The sequence below is a fragment of the Myotis davidii genome, unplaced genomic scaffold (assembly GCF_000327345.1).
Source record: "Myotis davidii unplaced genomic scaffold, ASM32734v1 scaffold750, whole genome shotgun sequence".
NCBI classification, from domain to species: Eukaryota; Metazoa; Chordata; class Mammalia; order Chiroptera; family Vespertilionidae; genus Myotis; species Myotis davidii.
The window spans coordinates 158,347-164,100 of record NW_006282814.1 but is presented as its reverse complement, the minus strand read 5'-3'; the positions used below and the strand labels follow the sequence as shown (position 1 = coordinate 164,100).

Genomic DNA, 5,754 nt, shown 5'->3' with positions numbered 1-5,754 from the left:
GAACTTCTCTGCTGGAGACACCCTTCTGGGGCTAGACTTGCTTCAGTGGGGCTTTGGTGCTCACTGAGTCTGCCCCATGAGTGTGTCCCTTATGGATCTGAGGAGTTGTAATCTGGATGGTCCCATTCTGACCACTGGGTACACTGGTACTTGGATCTCTAAAGAGGTGCTCATTTAGCCTCTGCCTGAGGCTACCCAGCAGGAGCTGTGGAGAGATTTGCAGATTCCTCTTCTTTGTTTAGGATTTGGAGGTGCCCAGATGAGGCCCAGCTGTGAAGCAATGCAAGCTGCTGTGAGCCCTTGGGCCTTCTTTTGGATGTTCTGTGTCTCTCTGACCCAGCTATAGTTTGTTAGACAATTTTAGATTGCAAAGGGCCAGGTCATTCATATGCAAAAGCCTCTGTGCACAGCTTGGGTGGGGCTGGGTCTCAGGGAATCAACAGGGTGGAGCAAACAGCTATGGCTGAACCTCAGCCCTGCCCTAAGAGGTCCCGGGTCTCAGTGTCTCGGGGTGATCACTGCAAACACCTCTAAGAGAAAGCCACCCTTGAGTTCCAACCGATGCCAGACAGTCCAGTTTCTCCCAGTATGAGTCTGGGTCCCCAGAGACTAGCCCAGAACTGGAGTTCAGAGCAATGGGGAGCTTGAGACTCCCTCACGATTGAAAAAGATACCAGCTTCCTCCATTGCCAGCCCTTTCTGCATGCGCGTCCGTACCTCTGCACTTTACTTCTGCACCTCCTCTGAGTCTCAGTGTGCTTTTCTCTTTCCTTCTAGTTGTAGAATTTCCACTCAGCCAGCCTTCCTGTGGTTCTGGATGATGTCCGTTTTGTCTTTTAGTTGTATTTTTGAAGTGGTTGTGTGAGGAGGCAATTTCCAGTGTTTACCTATGCTGCCATCTTGGTTTCTCCCCCCAATTTTTTTTTTATTACAAATGTGTAGTATTCCATTGTGTAAATGTAACCACAACTTTTTTATCCATTCATCTTCTAATGGGCACTTGGGCTGTTTCAAATTCTTAGATATTGTAAATTGTGCTGCTAGGAACATAGGGATGTATATATTCTTTCTGATTGGTGTTTCTGATTTCTTAGGACATACTCCTAGAAGTGGGGCCACTGGATCAAATGGGAGTTCCATTTTTAACTCTTTGAAGAAACTCCGTACTGTTCTCCACAGTCACTGCAACAGTCTGCAATCCCACTATCAGTGCACTAGGTTCTCCCTTTTCTCCACATCCTTGCCAGCACTTGTCATTTGTTGATTTGTTGATGATAGCCATTCTGACAGGTGTCAGATACAAATCATCGTCATTTTGATTTGTATCTCTCTGATGATTAGTGGCTTCGAGCATTTTTTCATATTTCTCTTGGTCTTCTGTATGTCCACTTTGGAGAAGTGTCTATTTAGGTCTTTTGCTCATTTTTTAATTGGATTGTTTGTCTTCGTTTTGTTAAGTTGTATGAGTTCCTTATATATTTTGGAAATTAACCTTTCATCAGATGTATCATTGGTGAATATGTTCTTCCATGTAATGGGCTTTCTTTTCATTTTGTTGATTGTTTCTTTTGCTGTGCAGAAGCTTTTCATTTTGAAATGGGACCATTTCTTTATTTTTCCTTAGTTTCCTTTGCCCTAGGAGATGTACCCATAAACATATTGCTATGAGAGCTGTCTGAGATTTTGCAGTCTATGGTTTCTTCTAAGATTTTTGTGGTTTCATGACTTACATTTAAGTCTTTTATCCATTTTGAGTTTACTCTTGTGTGTGGTGTAAGTTGGTGATCTAGTTTCATTTTTTTGCATGTATCCGTCCAATTTTCTCAAACCATCTATTGAAGAGACTGTCTTGCCTCCTTTGTTAAATATTAATTGAGCATAATTACTTGGATGGATTTATGAGATCTCTGAAATGTTTCATTGATCTATACGCCCAGGCTCTGGGCCTCTATCTTCTGAGGGAACAGCCCCTCTCACATCCCAGCGCTCCCTCCTCTCTTGGCCTGCCAGCCTGCCACCCCTGGGAGCTGGCTCTGCTCCTCTCGCGACCTCGCCCTTCCTACTGGTCTCCTGGTGTTCTCTGTCCTTCATTGATATGTCTCCTCCTCAGCTGGACCTCAGGTGGTAATCCCAGGTGAATGTTCTCCCACTTAGTTCCATTTCCAGTCTGGCCCTGGGATGAGGTACACGACAGGTATGCCTATTTGGCTGCCATTTCTAATCCAGTCTATATTTATTCTTTTTAAAAATTCTTTATTGTTAAAAAGTATTATATATGTCTATATTTATTCTTTATTCTATTGTTCTTCTACCTACGTTATAAACCCCCAAAACTGTTCCAGGTTATATGGTCTCACACCCTAGATTGTCTGATCCATTCTCTTAGACTACATGTTAAATCCCTCAAGTCAACAAAACAAGACCCAACAACCCTCTGTTCAAACATGGGCTTGGACAAGTCCCAGCTCAGAAAGGTTGTACTGGTTGTAGGCGAGGTGGTCCTGGCTAAAATGAAGCACAACCGGGAAATTCACGTGCATGTTAGTATGGATTCTTCATGGTTTCAACAATGTGCATTCATTTAGGTCTCAAAAAGCTCTAAGAGAGCTGCTGGGACTAAACTGATAGGTTACAAAGTCACTATAAATTATTTTTCATATGGAAAGTAAAACACCTAATGTAGCACACAGCTTTGCATCCTATGATGAATAATGATGGCTCACACATATAGTGCTTACAGTATGCCAGGCATTGTGATTGATATATCTATATATACATATATTTTTTTTCAACTTTCTTCATTGTAAAGTAGTCCATTTACAACCGGGCAGTGAAAATTGCTATATATGGCAATTCAGAAACTGTTTAACTTGAAAATGTAAACAATTTTGAGGATAGTATGCATCTTGTTATATTACTTTGCTGCACTGGTTATATCAGGGTTTATAAAAAAGAATTTAGTTTTCATCTCAGGTGAATACTAAATTTCTTTCTTTAAAAAATAAAAACATTTTGTGTTTTATTATTTCAACAAGTTCTCAATCTTATTGTTTCAGCTAGTCCTGATAAATTTTACTTGTTACTGTTCATATCATTTTTATGATGAGGCATCAGTTTCTCAAGTAAATACTGACAGGAGCAGGGCTGAATTTCATACATTGTTTGTGTAATCTGTGCCCCGCGAGGTGAATAGGCCACCCATTCTTGTGTAGCAGAATAGAAGCAGTTCCCAAGCGCGCCCGTGAGGGACCTCGGAGCACGTCTGTGGAACGTCAGAGCCCTGGTCCTGGAGGACAAGATCACGTGAGGCGGCAGCCCAGGGCTGGGGCACAGACTCCGAAGGAAGTGGTGGCATATCACTTCCAAAGGCCAGATGGGACCAGGGAGCAGCCCAGCCCAACCATCCCCTCAGGAGGCTGCTGGGCTCTCTGCATAGGTCTGAGAACTTTTCTTCCTCCCTGTCATGGTGCATTAAGCTCATGCTCCCAGACAATGTCTTAGGGAAGAGATAAAATCTGAAAAAACACACACACCCATTTGGAGCTCATATTGAGCTTATTCAACACTCAATAAGAATAAGTAGCCAAAACCGGTTTGGTTCAGTGGATGGAGCGTCGGCCTGCGGACTGAAGGGTCCCAAGTTCGATTTCGGTCAGGGGCATGTGCCTTGGTTGTGGGCACATACCCAGTGGGGGGTGTGCGGGAGGCAGCTGATTGATGTTTCTAACTCTCTATCCCTCTCCCTTCCTCTCTGTAAAAAATCAATAAAATATGTTTAAAAAAAAGAAAAAGTAAAATATACAGTTTTATAGTTAATGATACACGCTAAGGGAAAAATAGAGCAGCTACGGGGGATAGGAATGGCAACTTTGGGAACAGGGTGGTCCAGAAGGCTCCAGTGAGAAGGTGGCATTTGAGTAGAAGCTGGAGGAGTTGAGAAGCATGCCAGGCAGCCTCTTAGAGAAGAGCATTGCAGGCAGCTAGGCACTAGGCCCAGCCTGTTGAGAAAGACTAAGGAAGCCAGTGAGGAAGGAATGAGGGAGGGAGGAACAGGGACAGTCCTGGGAGCGGAGGGTATGTGGAGAACGGAGGGCCAGGTCACGAAGGATCTTGGGGCCACTGGAAAGATGTTTGTGTTCTCTATAGATTCGGACAATTGCAGAGACTGTTAATGGGACAGGAGGAAAAGATGTGAGTTGGATTTTTTTTTAATTTTTATTTTATGTTTTTAAAAATTTTTTAGAGAGAAACATGGAAGGGAGAGAGAGAAAAACATTGATGTGTTGTTCCATTTATTTATACTCTCACATGTGCCCTGACTGGGGAGCGAACCCTCAACCTTGGCATATCAGAACAGTGCTCTAACCAACTGAGCTACCTAATCAGGGCGTGAGTTGGATTTTAAACGCATCATCCAGGCTGCCATGTTATGTTGAGCATATACTTGCCTCAGGACAGAAGCAGAGAGAGCAGATGGGGGCAAATAATACTAATTTAGCTTCGAGATGACGGAGGCCTAAACCACGGTAGTGGTCATAAAAATTGGTTGGCGAAGGGATCTATTTTGAAGATGGAGCCTTGATGTGGCATGTGGGAGAAAAGGAGGAGTCCAGGGTAACCTCAAAGTATCTGGCCTGAGCAGTATTTACTGAGATGGAAAGATGGCGGGAGGAGGAGTCTAGGGGAAAGGTCACAGTTGTGTTTGGGGCATTTGTAAGTTGGATATGCCCCTCAAAAATTCAAGTGGAAATGTTGAGGATGTCATTGACTACATGTCACTGGAGCTCGGGGGAGGGATCCAGCCGCAGATGCCCATTAGGGTATCGGTCTACAGGTGGCATTCACAGAAGCAAGACTGCATGCCATTCCCGAAAGAATGAGACATTCCAACTTTTGAAGATAAGGAGATGCAAGGAAATAGAAAAGGAGTTGGAAAAAGAATGGCCAGTATGACCAGCAGAAAACCGGGGATGCCAAGCCAAGAAAGTGTTTCAAGAAGATGAGGCTCACATGCTATTAATAAGTCAAGAAGATTAAAATTTATAACTGACCCTTGGGATTAGAACCATGGAAATCACGGAAGACCTTGTTAAGAACAGCTTTCGTGGAGAGTTAGAGGTAAAGTCCTGGGAATAGTGAACTCAAGGTCAGTGAACTTGGTGGAGTGAGGACTTCTGAAAACTCTCTGCTTCCTGAAAGCAATGAGGAAACTGGTAAGTTTGTCAGAATCAACTTTCTAAGAACCTTGGAAATTAACCGAAGTCTTGTAGGAACCCAGGGAGTGTTTGAGAAAAGCGGCCAAGTCTCAAGAACAGAAAGCGTTGCTGAGCTTGAACTTGCGCTGTTCCCATCACTTTCTCTCCAGCTTTTCAGAAGCCTGAGAAACCAGCAGCCTGGGGGCCATCAGGAAGGGCGAATGGAAGACGCACGTCTTCAGATCCATGCCTCAGGGAATTGTCATTATTGACATGTTGGGGGGCTCATGGAAGCCAATTAAAGGACGTCTTCATTTGACCTGATTCAGAGCTCATCCCGTGAGAAAAGAGCCTGTGCTAAGAGATGTTTGTTAAAAATGTTTACAGGCCATTGTCTAATGTCACCATTGCACAGAGTTGGGGCAAACTGTAGGCTAACAACAGTTTAAGAGGGAAAGCTGGAAAACGAGGTATCCACAGGGCTTTGCAGAGCTCCGCTCTCCCCTGGGAACCTAGAAGGCCATGCAGGTGCGCAGGGCTGTGTGCATGCTCGGGAAGG

At 44.0% G+C, this 5,754-nt stretch overlaps 1 long non-coding RNA gene across 1 annotated transcript in view; it reads left to right on the top strand.

The window, feature by feature from the left end:
* LOC107182441 overlaps positions 1 to 5,754 on the top strand; it is a 16,586-nt gene that overhangs the window by 5,271 nt on the left and 5,561 nt on the right. The window contains exon 2 of the long non-coding RNA XR_001513152.1: positions 3,343 to 3,348. This is a non-coding gene — a long non-coding RNA (uncharacterized LOC107182441). The remainder of the gene's footprint in view (positions 1 to 3,342; positions 3,349 to 5,754) is intronic.